This window comes from Podarcis bocagei, assembly GCF_964188305.1.
Source record: "Podarcis bocagei genome assembly, chromosome: 14".
Taxonomy (NCBI): Eukaryota; Metazoa; Chordata; class Lepidosauria; order Squamata; family Lacertidae; genus Podarcis; species Podarcis bocagei.
The window spans coordinates 28,822,717-28,836,779 of NC_138139.1; the positions used below are offsets into that span (position 1 = coordinate 28,822,717).

General features: G+C 45.7%; 1 long non-coding RNA gene across 3 annotated transcripts in view; it reads left to right on the top strand.

Annotated features, from left to right (window-relative positions):
• The window catches only part of LOC308573922, a 33,715-nt gene extending 22,928 nt beyond the window's left edge, over positions 1-10,787 (top strand). For all 3 annotated transcript variants that reach the window (XR_014002235.1, XR_014002236.1, XR_014002237.1), the window contains 2 exons: positions 3,072-3,201; positions 9,604-10,787. This is a non-coding gene — a long non-coding RNA (uncharacterized lncRNA). The remainder of the gene's footprint in view (positions 1-3,071; positions 3,202-9,603) is intronic.
• Positions 10,788-14,063: the final 3,276 nt, after the last annotated feature.

Below are 14,063 nucleotides of genomic sequence, written 5' to 3' on the forward strand. Positions count from 1 at the left end.
CAGGATTCGAACACAAGAGCCCTCTCTCCTGCTGCGGTTTCCAGCAACTGTTAATCAGGAGCATTGCTTGCCTGGTAGAACATGAGACTCTGAATCTCAGGGTTGTGGGTTCGAGCCCCACATCGGGCAAAAGATTCCTGCATTTCAGGGGGTTGGACTAGATGACCCTTGTGGTCCCTTCCAACTTGAAAAATCTATGATTCCATGATTCCAGCTGTAGAGGAAGAGCCTAGGCATCATGGCCAGTACCAACAGAAACAAATGACAAGCATTAGGAAGAGCTGTTTGACAGTGGAGTCACCTCTTCGTTGGAAGTTTTTAAACAGAGTTTAGATGGGGATTCTTGAGCTGTGATTCCTGCACTGCAGGGGGTTAGACTAGATGTCCTTTGGGGGGTCCCTTCTAACTCCACAGTTCTATGATTCTAGGCCCGTCTGACACATTGCTCCCTGGGTCCCCATATGGGTGGCAGAAGGGCTGTCAGGCTTCCTGATATTCAGTCTTACACACATGTGTGTGAATCAGTAGCTCTACAAATGTGCACATTTCAGCTTCAGAATTCCAGCGCGGTGGCCTTGTCACTGAGGAAGCTCATTTACAGTGCAATTATGGCAGGAGTCAAAGGCTGTTTGGAATAACGAAGCCCCCGTGGCAGACGCCGTTGCATTAATTTTATTTATCTCGAGTGGGTGAGTGGGAACGAGTGGCAGAGGCAGAAAAATAATTGTTTTGCTTCTAGGTCACTGGGATTGCTTATCGGGAGGGATCTCGGAGGCGCTGCTTTCCCCGGCAGAGAAGAGCGCGATATGAAATGCAGGAGGCACAGCCGCGGTGCATAAATAGGAACATAATTTCTGAAAAATGGAATTAATGAGGCAATGAGGTTGTCTTAATGAGTGCAAGGTCTGCTGTAAATGTCACCGCGCCAATGTCTTCATTGTAAATTACCGTATGAATTTCTGAACACCATTTTGAGAGGCAGAAATGAGTCGTGGGGTGGGGAAGAGGAAGGAGAGGCTGCGAGCGCATTGGGGGGTCAGTTTCCAGGAGAGGGACAGGCAAATGTGCTGTGAAATTTGGCTCACTCCCCAGCCCAGCAGGATGGCAGGTACAGGGCGGCTGTGTGTGCTGTGTGTAGTTAAAGGTAAAGGGACCCCTGACCATTAGGTCCAGTCGTGGCTGACTCTGGGGTTGTGGCGCTCATCTCGCTTTATTGGCCAAGGGAGCCGGCGTACAGTTTCTGGGTCATGTGGCCAGCATGACTAAGCCACTTCTGGCGAACCAGAGCAGCGCACGGAAATGCCATTTACCTTCCCGCTGGAGCGGTACCTATTTATATACTTGCGCTTTGTGCTTTCAAACTGCTAGGTTGGCAGGAGCAGGGACCGAGCAATGGTAGCTCACCCCGTCACAGGGATTCGAACCGCCGATCTTCTGACTGGCAAGTCCTAGGCTCCGTGGTTTAACCCACAGCGCCCCAAACAGACATGACACATAAGGGAAAAGGGATGGGGAGGGAGAAGGGGGGAAATGCAAGCTTAGGCACTGGTTCTTAAAAGTTACAGTTCTTCTTAGGAGCAGCTGGGATGGAAATGGTTTGTGTAACCTATGTTTCCACTGCTTTTCATTCCGAATTTTAAATTTTAACCTGTCCTGGGACCTGCTGGTGAAGGGCGAGTAATAAATTTAAGGATGATGATAATGCTGCCAGATGGGGTGACAGGCAGTCAGGAGATCCATGCAGAGCTTCGGTGGGCTTGCGCTTTCCATCCAAACATCGGGGATGGAGGATGCAGGATCAGGGCGAGGCGGAGTCTACGGCTAGGAAGTGCACACCTTCCACTTGTTCAGTGGTAGCTCATTGCCTTGCATGGGAACTGTTGGATAGGGGCCAAGGGGTATCACCTGGTTTGCTGTGACCTATTGGGATAAAGAGGAATACCTAGGTGCATAGTCTACAATGGGCCAGAACCATGAGGTACCAGATTGAGAGCGGTTGCAGACATTTTCCCCATTTCATTTATTTCATTTGCTATATTAATATCCCACCTTTCCTTCAAGTAGCTCAAGGTGGTTGCGTGGTTCTCCCTTACCCCATTCTATCATCACAGCCACCCTGCAAGGTAGGCTAGGCTGAGAGTTACTGGCCATTTATCTCATAGTTCACTGCAGCAAAATCAGGCCACTAACATAAGGTGGTGAACTCTCCTTCATTGGAGGTTTTTCTATCAGGGATTCTTTCACTGTGATTCCTGTGTTGCAGGGGGTTGGACTAGATGACCCTTGGGGATCCCTTCTAACTCTACAATTCTATGATCTTATGATAATTTATGCATAAATTACATTATCCCACCCCAATCCTTTTAGTGCAAGGGAAACGGAATGCAAAAGAATGAGTGGGCAGGGGGAACATAATATATTTTATATTGTTTCTGGGTTGGAAGCAACAACCATCCAGTCTTTACTGGGCTGATTTCCGTTCTGGATGGGGGATAAATAAGCAAATATTGACAATTTCTGCTCCCATTTCTGTTTTCACTGAATTCTCCGGCACTTCTCCTTGAGGAGTCTCATGGGGAGAGAGGGCATTCTGCAGAGCAGCATAGATTAAGTTTGCTCGCCCTATTGATCTGAACTGAAACTCCCATTTTCCAAAGCCAGTCCCATGCCTATTCAAGGACCCGATACAACTTGACTTGGAGGAGGACAGCGCCAGTTGCTGCGTCTGGATTCGCACTCGCCTCTTCAGTTAGCATTCCAAAGGAGCGTGTGCTCATTTGACTGATGCTCTCTATCTCTGGAGCTGCTCCTGTGAAAAGTGGCTGTGCTTCTAAGGAAGTCAAAATCTTCCTTTGGGTGCCAAAACCTTCTTTGATGCAGCTATAAAACAAACAAGACTCCTTGGGCTCTCTCCTCCTCTTACCCTTTCAACAAACAGCCTGAGTCAATGTTGGCGCTTTTGCCACCTTCAGATGCATAAGATGGCTGTAGCTTCCTTTTCGGATAGAAAGGGCGCCCGTCAACGCCCTGAAAACAAGCCAGGAAGATGACGATTCTTTTCTTTTTTCCAGGCAGGTGTGGTCTAATCAAAACATGTAAGTGTTTAATTCCTCTCATTCAGTTGAAGAAGGCAAATGGCAGGCCTGGCACACTGCTCCTCCTCTGCTCCAACAAGCCCAGTGAATTCCCCCTGTGCTTCCAGTGAGTGACTGGCCATTTCTGGGTTCCCTAAGCAGAAGGAGGGGCTGATGGCTATGGGCAGCTAAAGCACTGCCCTGCATCCAATTGACGCACTTCCATTATTATTATTATTATTATTATTATTATTATTATTATTATTATATACACTGCCCATCTGGCTGGGTTTCCCCAGCCACTCTGGGCGGCTCACAGAATATACAGATGTTACATACTAAAACATCAAACATCAAAAACTTCCCAATACAGGGCTGCCTTCAAATGTCCTATGGATTAGGGATGTCTGAATCTGTCCAATTTGAGTTTTCTCCATTTCTCATTTTTCTGACTTTAAATTCAGGTCTTCACATTGCCAGATAGTTAACAATTAAAAAAAAGAGATCCCCATTAAAAACCAGTGTTTTAGTGCAAATTTCATAAAATCATAAAATTGTAGAGTTGGAAGGGACCTCAGGGGTAATCTAGACCAACCCCTGCAATATTTGAATGTACATGCTATTCTGCCTAATAGATACATTAATTAATTATTATTATTTTTGCAAAGCATATTGGGTGGAATTCAACTCAGTTTTACTCAGAGCAGACTCGTTGAAATTAATGGACCTAACTTATTTAAGACCTTAATTAAGTCTATGCTAAGTAAAGCTTAGTTGAATATCACCCAATTTCTCCTAAAATAATGCATTTTTGTATATTCACAATTATATGTATTTTTATGCACACTTTAAGTAAGAGTATGCATTTTTGCACACATTACTTGACTAGAGAAATGCATTGCAAAACACAGAGCACGGGGGCTGTTAAAGGATAGCTGCGTTTCCATTTTCATATTGCATACATGCAAATTAGATCGTTTCCTCTTCACAAGCAAACTGAATTGAATCTCTCCCCCATCCAGGTGTTGCTGGACTACAACTCCCATCATGCACGGAGACTGGCCATGCTGGCTGAGGCTGATGGGAATTAGAGTCCAACAACATGGGAGGGTACTAGAAGCCTGAAATAGCATCATGGGGTGGTGGGGATTTCCTTCACCACATTCATCGTCATAAAAAGAAATGCTTCTTTCACATTTATTCATTCATTTTATCTAACAGAATGTGCATGCTGCTTAATTGTAAAAACCTCTGAGCAGTTGACATAAAATACAACCGAAACCTATAGATAAAAGTCAGAAATTAAAAACAAGATAAAATCAGCCTTGAGGTTTTTAAACTGCTTTGAGGTTAAAGTTATCATTGTTATTTAATAAACAAATCATGCATATGAGGTTTCACTTTTCCTGAAGATGCTTTTTTTAAAAAAACACACACAAAAAAACACCAGCAAGGAACTTCTGTTGCTTGCAAACAAAGGTTTTGCAACTTCCAGACATCCCTCTGTGGCCTCCCTTCTCTTAGGCCAATTAGGAGGTGCCATCTGCCCAGTGTCTGTTTGCTTTCTGAAGAAGGAAATGGGGTAAAAAATCGACAAAGGGCTCTCTCTCCCCCATCAAGAAGTGTCAGAGCCTTTTGTGAAGATGTTTGCACTCAGCTTACATGTCAACAAACTCTTAATCTGCCTGGTCTGGTAGAGGGAAAGACAAATATTGATTCTCCAGGCTCACAAGATGGCCTCGCCATTGTTTTCATGTCAGCGTGATCTCAGGAGGTTAAGGAATGATTTTGGAGGTTCTCTGGTTTGGGCTTGTAGCCAACCAACTAAGTTCTACTCAGAGAAGACTCATAGGGTAGAATCATAAAATCACTAGGGTCCATTAGGGTCATCTTGTCCTGTCTCACGCAATGTAAGAATCTTTTTGCAAAAGAAGACAAAGTTCCACCCAGAGAGGAATGGCTGATGAAGATGATGGACTATGCCGAAATGGCGAAACTGACTTGGAAAATCAGAAACCAGGAAGAGAAGAATTTTAAGAAGGAAGTTGTGCATCTCTATGCATCTTCCACTGCCTAAACTCCAGGGATGGTGGCTGCAAGCGCAGCTCACCCTGGCATCATCTCGCCTCGCAGAACTGGCTTAGCAATGATGCCAACCCCACAGCTGCCAAGTTGGGACTTGATGGGCAGGCGCAGCACGAGTGCCTGCTGAGAGAGAAACTTGGCAGCGGGCGAGAGGCCTTCTGAGTGGCGTCTCTCGGGTATGTTTAGCCTCCCTGCCTGAGAAAGTGAAGAAGCCCCAAGTCGGCAAATGTGCAATCTTTCCTGGAGCTATTTATAGAAGGAGATGATGAGAGACAAGCATCATTCAAGGAGTGAGGGTGCCGGGAGGCGGGGGGTGGGTGGGTGGGTGGGGAGGAGAGAGAAAGAGAAAAAGAAGGGGAGGGAGGAGTGCGAAAGGCTGGCAGCTTCCTTATGGCTCAGCCCAAGTTGCCATCAGCCATCGAGGCACCTCAGCTGTCAATCTGCATCTGCAATCTGGCTGCATGTGGGCCCCAGCCACAGGAAGCAGGGTGGGGCTTCTGAGATTGGCAGGGAATGAATTTAAATATAAGTATGAATATGAATTTAAATTTAAATAAATATGTATTTATTTTGGAAAGGGCATGTGCTTCAATGGCACACATGAAAAAAGAAAGGAAGGAAGGAAGGAAGGAGGAAGGAAGGAAGGAAGAGAAAATGCAGATTTGGGTTGTTTTGGTCACAATTCCTGAAAGAATTATGATTCTTGGTATTGGGAGCAGGGGTAGCATACCCTCCAAGTGTCCCAATTTTCCAGGGACAATACCGGAATTACGAAAGCCATCCCAACTTCTGATTTGATCCCGGGATGTCCCTGTTTCCTCTGCCAGCGCCATAAGTGCTGAGCTCAGGGAGGAGGATGAGCCAACACTTGTCCCAAGTGACGATGACAGCAGTGGCAGAGGCTGCCAGGAAGCATCCCGTTGTCTCTCTCAAATGACAAGTAAGGAGATTCCAGCAAAATCTCAGGAAGAACTTTCTGGTGGCAAGAGCCATTCGACAGTGGAACAGACTACATCAGAAGGTGGTGGACTTTGCCACCTTGGAGGTTTTTCAACAGAGGTAGGGTGTTCATCTGTCAGGGATTCTTTAGATGTGATTCCTGTGTTGTTGTGGGGGTTGGACTAGATAGATTGGTGTCCCTTCGAAATCTATGATTCTATGAAAGCTGGCTTTTGCTTACGAAATGCCCTCTCTGACGTCACAGCCTGGCTTGCAAGACAAACAACTCACATTCCATGGTGGGAAAAGACTTCAGATGCAATAATTGTGGCCTAGAGTTGGCTGTTGAGATGTGGAGTTTGGGAGGGGAAGATAGGCAGAACATGTGAAAGCTATTGATCTCAGAGCATCCGTGAACACGCTCTTATTAACCAACAGTAAATCTCAGCTGCTTTATAATTAGGTTGCTTCCTTCCCTTTGAACTCTCATCGCAAAGAGCCATTACTTAATTTGGCTGCCGTGATTTATATCTGAGAGGAAATACTAGGTTTGCTGGCATCACCGCTTACGCTTGAAAGGGTGTTCACATTTGTTGGGGTTTTCTTCCCCAGGGAATTGTGTTTCTCTCTGAAGCTTTTGTTGTGTAACCTGTGTGGGATCACACAAACATACCCATCGCTGCCCCGGGGGCTGTATATTGTCAGTGGTGGTTGCCTTTGGTGGAACAGAACACTGTCTCCCAGGATCAGAGCTGTGATCCAGGGCACGTCTACTCTGCAAATACGAACCGGTTTCAGATGTGTATCACTATCATATCAGTGCCATCGGAACAAACTGCAATCATGTTAATGTTTGCATTGCAGTAAGATGCAGATCACTCCTTTCTGCCTATGTTGGATTTCTGGAAATATGACTGAAATCAGGGGTTGCCAGAATTGGATGTGGTGGTGAGGAAGCTGAGGCTCATTTGGGTAAAAGGGTTGCAAAGGTATATGAGGGTGGGATGGAAAGGCTGGTGTAGTGGTTAGAGTCTTGGTGTTGTAAGTGGGAGAGCCAGGGTGACTTTGGACCAGACACTCCTTCTCTCAACCTAATTTACTTCACAGGGCCATTGTGGAGATTAACTGAGGAGGAGAAGAATCAGGTGGTTACCGTGAGCTCCTTGGAGGAAAAAGTGGGATATAAATACATAAATAAGGTGGGGAAAGAAGCCTTCTTCTTCACACCAGAATGGTCAAAGGGCTGAAGCAATTCCCCTATGAGGAAAGAGCACAACCTTTGGGCCTTTGTAGCTTGGGCAGGGGAAGTCAACAGCAGCAGCAGCAACAACAACATTAATAATAATTTCTATGACGGCCATCTGATTGGGTTGCCCCAGCCAGTCTAGGCAGCTTCCAGACAAGTAAGGAGGGGACATGATAAAGATGTCTAAAATTATGTGGAGACTTCCTGTGGGCATCTGACCAGCCACTGTGGCTACATTCACACTACACACTTAAAGCATCACTTTGAACTGACATGGCTTCCAACCAAGGAATTCTGGGAACTGCAGTTCGTTAAGGCATTAGGAGGCCCCCTATTCTTCCTCCCAGTGCTACAATTCCCAGAGTTCCCAGTGAAGAGGAATCAAATGTTGAACCACTCTGTGGAATTGGGTTTCCTGACAACTCTCAGCACTCTTTATTTTATTTTATTTTATTTTATTTTATTTTATTTTATTTTATTTTATTTTATTTTATTTTATTTTATTTATTATTTATACCCCACTTCTCTCCCCACACACACCCCAAGGAGCTGAAGGTAATGTACATGAATCTTTCCCTCATTTAATCCCCTCAACAACCCTGTGAGGTAGGCTAGGCTGAGAGTAAATGACTGGCCCAAGGGGAGCTCCATGCTTGAGTGGGGTTTGAACCCTTGACTGTCCCAGGTCCTAGTCTGAAAGTCAGGAGGCACTTCTTTCGGTGCCACACTCTCACAGGAGGCCATTGACTCGTGTGAGAGCATGGCACCACAGCAAACTCCAGTGCCAGCTGCTCCTCTTCCCCAAGTTTGGCGGTGAAGGCGGTGCTGGAGGGGGGGGGGCGGAATGGGACATTCTGAGATCCAATCAGAAGCCAGAATGGCTTCTGTAATTCCTGGGTGTGCCAGGGAAATCAGGATGGTTGAGGAGTATGCACCACACTAGCCCTGACAGTTCCCAGAATCCTTTGGGGGAAAGCCATGACTGTTCAAAGTGGTACAATAGTCCTTTAAATGTATGGTGCGAATGGGGCCACTGTGAGACTAGGATGCTTGACTAAAAGGGGGTTCTGTTTAGATCCTGCAGCCAGATTTCTCTCCTCTTCTTAGCCATGCACTTGCAAACAGAACTGATATGAGTTTGGGGAGGGTTTGAGATCACAGGCTTGCTGGGGAAAAGTTCAAACTGATATGAGTTTGGAGAGGGTTTGAGATCACGGGCTTGCTGGGGAAAAGTTCAAATGGATCATCTCTCGAGCAGGCGTGACTGGTTGGGGGCCTCCCGCAGCTCTTCACACGTTGAAGAAGAGAGCCTCAGGCATGGCTGGCTCCAGGAGTCTCTCAGATGTTTGTTTTAAAATTTCAATGCTGCGTTTTCCAGAGATGCTCATGGAAAGTAAGGGATGGGATTAGAACAAAATTCAGAGTAAAAAAAAAAGTGACATAAACAATAAAACAGCTGGTGCAGTGTAGGAGTTAAAGTGTCAAACTAGGGCCTAGGAAAGACCAGGGTTCAAATCCCCACTTGGCCAGGAAACTCACTGCATGACTTTGGGTAAGTCACTGTCCTTTGCAGCCTAACCTACCTTGCAGGGCTGTTGTGGAGATAAAATAAAGCATACCCTCCAACATTTCTCCGTTGAAAAGAGGGACGTCCCCTTCCATCATGATAATTTTACTATTTATACCCCACACGTATAGCATAGCCACTCTGGGCAGCTTCCAACATATAGAAAAACAAAATAAAACATTAAACATTTAGAAACTTCCCTATACAGGATTGCCCTCAGATGACTCGGGGGTCAGATAACTCCATACCCTCCAACATTTCTCCAATGAAAATAGGGACATCCTGAGGAAAAGCGGGACATTCCGGAATCAAATCAGAAACCGAGACGTTCCTGAAAAATAGGGACACTGGGAGAGTCTGATAAAGGAGGCAGGAGAGGACTGTGTCCGCCACCTTGAGCTCCTTGGAAGAAAGGAGGAATATACTGTAGGTGGGAAATAAATGCAATAAAATATAATAAAAAAGTAAATAAATTATGACTCTAACCAGACCACCCAAGCCTCTTGACACCCTAATCTTTCCTCCATCTTAACCAGGATTATTTTTTCTTCCTTGTGAGAATTAATAGGGTGTGTGTGTGTGTTTGGTTGTAATAGACCTCGGTTGCCCTTGGCAACTTTGTCGGAGTTCACTTGTCTGTTCACTTCTCTCTAAATCTTCCTTTTTCTCCCCTTCAGGCTCTTTCCTGTCAGGTCGCAGCCGAGGAAAAAGTAAACAGAAAAGAGAAAGAACAACAACCCTGTAGCTGACACAAGACGGGCTTGGTTTCCCCAGGTGCCCCTGAGGATTCTCGCATCACCTCTGCTGTTGACAGATGGCTTTTGCTTTTCGCTTTTGAATTTTGTGTCAATGACTTTCCAGTGACTGGAATACATTATGTTCTCGGGTCCCGCCCTGGCTCTCGAGATGCTTTTAATTTGTAGGTTTAAGCTTAAATTCCTCGACGGGTGCCAACTGTTCTGTTTGTTTTCCTCGGGAGCGCTTTGCACTATGGGTTTCGGTAACTGTTAACCGTTGGGGGGCATTAATTGCAGCTCCCGAGGTCATCTTTCAGAGCTGACTTATATTTCTGTCGACACCAGAGTTGCTCCTCGACGACCTGCCTTTCTGCTGCGGCGCAGCTTTTTTTTGACTCCTGTAATTACCCTCTGAATTTAAGCTGATTATGTCGACTTTGGAGGCTGCGTGTTTGTTTAATTCATCCATTGCTGGGTGTTTGCACAGGAGCTCCACGAGTAAACACAAAACTGATTGCGCATCTCTCAGAAAAAAACGGGTTTGCCCGATGGCTGTTTCCCCAAAGATACAGTCAAGTAAACAAGATGAGTTTCTCCAGAGCTGGCTGGTATCTGCTCTCTTTCACAGCCGTGTGAAATGTCAAATCATGCAGGCTTTCTGCAAATGTTTCCAAATGGAATCACCTAAAAACCAGCTCCTGCCTCCAATGAGCCACCTCCTGCTGTTGACCAAACCGCTTTTGATGCCAAGGAATATTGTTTGATGGAGGAAGGAGCCGGGCTCTGAATGTTGGCAAACAGTTCGGCTTCTGTGTGTGAAGTGAAAGGTCGATTGGGGGAAAAATGCCTTCAAGCAGGGCTGTGCTGAAACAGGACCTCTCATTTCTCGATATTTTTGCTCTCCTGAGAAAGAAGCTTCTGCTTTTTCTCCTCATTCTCAGAGACTTTGAAAATTTCTCATACCCTCCAACATTTATCTGATGAAAATAGGGACATCCTGCTTAATAATAATGATAATGTTAAATTTTATTATTTATGCCCCACCCATCTGTCTAGGTTGCCCCAGCCAACATATATAACATGCAGCTTCCAACATATATAAAACATAACAAAACATTAAACATTTTAAAACTTCCCTATACAGGACTGCCTTCATATATATTCTAAAGTTTGTGTGGTTCCTTATCTCCTTGGCTTGGGGGTCGCATAAAAGCTCTTTACATGCAGGGTAACCCCAAGCAGACCTGGCACAAGAAGAGCTTTTGTCTCCACCTTGCTTGGATTTAGCTTACTCAATTTCAACCAGCCTGCTTTCAACCATGTATGGTTGAAATCACAGAAATTAAGTCTGACATAAGCTGTAACCATACTGGATATTATTTAAGACTATCAAATACTCAAAAAGTAATCATCAGTTTGGTCCAATGATCATCAGTTGGGAAATGCCTGGGCGAAGAAGGAGATGTGTTTAGTAAGTTTCTGAAACATGCTGTAGATAGAACCTCCTAAATGCCAGAGCAGAGAACATTCCAGAGATAGGGGCCACCACAGAGAAAGCCCTGCTTCCATATTGCCTGTAGGGAGCAGCCTGCATGCCATAGCAAGGTCGGCAGAGCCTCCTCGGATTATCTCGGTGATTGCACAGGTATGTATCGGGGAAGGGAATCCACTAGAAGGTATTCTGTGCAATTGGTATCTCTCTCTGTGCGGGGGATATGATTTTGCCCCTTCCTCTGGGTTGATGTCTGACTCCCTGGAGGGGGTTATGGCACACTGGCAGTGCATCATAAGGACGCCACAGGTTTGAAGTCCTGTAATAGCACCTCTGCAAGCAAACTCAACAAAGCTTTGATGTATTGCGATGATGCATTATTGGGACAATGGCAGTTTGATGCATTGCATTAAAGCATCATCAGAACAAAGGCACTTTGATATATTGTGGAAGCGTCTTGGCGTATTATCTTCCTCTGCTGCCGACGGGATGGCCTCTTAATGTATTTTCAATAATACATCATTATAGAGACAGACAGTGCTTAATTTCTAGGAGAGCGGCTGGAATTGAGTCTCCTGGAACAGAGTCGAATAGTGTTCTCCAAAATAATGCTCCTCTGATTCATTTCAGAGACACTTGTGCAAGAGGACTTTGTGGTGGTTTTGCCCCCTTAATAAAGGGGTAGGGGTCCTTTTGGCTATGGGAGCCAGTTCTTTATCTGCCCCCACCCCGTGCACCAACTGTGACCTATATTACCTATAAAGTCCTAAATGGCTTGCACCCAGGCTCCCTGAAATTTTGTATCTCCCTATAAGAACCTGGCCAGGTGTTAAGAGCCCCAGGTGAGCACCTTCTCTTGGTCCCATCACCATCAGAGGCATGGTTGGTGCTGACATGAGAGAGAGCCTTTTCTGTATCTGCGCCTATGTTATGGAACTGTAGAGTTGGAAGGGACCTTGGGGGGACACCTAGTCCAACCCCCTGCATGGCAGAAATCAAAGCTAAACAATCCTTGCCCATCCAACCTTCAGTGGAGAGTCCTTCCTAAGTCGCCCTTTCCACAGCTGAGCAGCACTTACACCAGAAAGTTCTTCCTAATGTTTAGGCTTCAGGCACAGCCCACTGGAACATGAAGCACAGATAATTTGTGTGTTGTGGGTCTCTCTCTGAAAAGGTCTAGCGTGGCCTGGGAAGCTGTCATAATTGATGGGACCTGTCAAGGAGGTTCCAGGGAGCCCCTGCTCCTGAAAGTGGCAAAATGCAAAGTCACTGCTGCAATCCAGTTCAAACTGGACCTATCTGACTGGGATCTGCTGCTGTAGAGTGTAGATGTTAAGTTGTGGGTGAACATATCAGACGACACAGCGATTCTCCAAACAGCTCTTGTTTATTCACAGGTCAGAACAGAAGTGAACTGAAGGGTTCAGCCAGCCTGCTTATGTAGAGCTCCAGTACAACGTAACTGTAACAACTTTCTGTAACTATCCAATCACTGAACGTCACTTTCGATCCCATATTTGCATATGTGGACCTGAACTATCTACAGTATCCCCCTGCTGGCCCAGGGTGAGAACTTCAGTACATAACAGTAGACACTCCAAGCTCTTTTGGACACCCTTTGCCAGCTTGGTACCCTTGAGATGACTTTGTAGGGTTTTGCCAAAAGTTGTCAAACTTTTCTGGGCAAAATCGCAAGAAATGGAAGTTTTGGGGCTTTATGAGTTCAATTAAAAGTGTTGGTGCTGACCTTTAAAGCCCTAAACGGCCTTGGTCCAGTATACCTGAAGGAGCATCTCCACCCCCATCGTTCAGCCCAGACACTGAGGTCCAGCTCCAAGGGCCTTCTAGGGTTCCTTCACTGCGAAAAGTGACGTTACAGGGAACCAGGGAGAGGGCGTTCTCGGTACTGGCACCCGCCCTGTGGAACGCCCTCCCATCAGATGTCAAGACAATAAACAACTACGGTATTTTTCGCTCTATAAGACACACTCTTTCCCTCCTAAAAAGTAAGGGGAAATGTGTGTGTGTCTTATGGAGCGAATGCAGGCTGTGCAGCTATCCCAGAAGCCAGAACAGTAAGAGGGATTTGTTGCTTTCGCTGCGCAACGATCCCTCTTGCTGTTCTGGCTTCTGGGATTCAGAATATTTTTTTTCTTGTTTTCCTCCTCCAAAAACTAGGTGCGTCTTATGGTCTGCTGCGTCTCATAGAGCGAAAAATACAGTATCTGACTTTTAGAAGACATCTGAAGGCATCTCTGTTTAGGGAAGTTCTTAATGTTTGATGTTTTATCCTGTTTTTAATATTCTGTTGGTAGCCGCCCAGAGTGGCTGGGCAAACCCAGCCAGATGGGTGGGGAATGAATATTATTAAATCACCAAAAACGGCATTGCCGACACGGGTTGCCATGTGTCCGGGTTTTCCTGGACGTATTTTTGGGGAGGCTGATTTCCACCCGGACACGGTTTCCAACAGCAGTATACTGGGTATGTCTGGGAAAATCCGGGCCTATGGCAACCTTCATTTTTGACTACAATTCCCATCAGCCCCTGTCTCCAAAAACACTTGGAGGGCACCAGGCTGGCCACTTCTGCTCCTGCAGAGCTCATGCCAAGCCCATAAATTTATGCCTGATTTTCTCCAAACAAATTCAGAGACTGAGAGTGAGGCAAAGCTGCTACGGAGGGCTGCCAAGAGGAATCTATCTCAGAAGAGGCGCTGTGGGAGCGGCGCTAATACTTTTGGAGATTGAAATGCCGCCCATGAAATTACAGATCATTTATCATCGCCAAGCGCTTTATGGAGAAAAATGGTTATTGCTTTTTAAACACTGGTGATTGCAGAGAAATTCTATCTAATCTTGCCTCTTTAATATGCATCTTATGAAAATGTCTGCAAGAGTGAGAGTGGGGTAGCAGCAGCAGA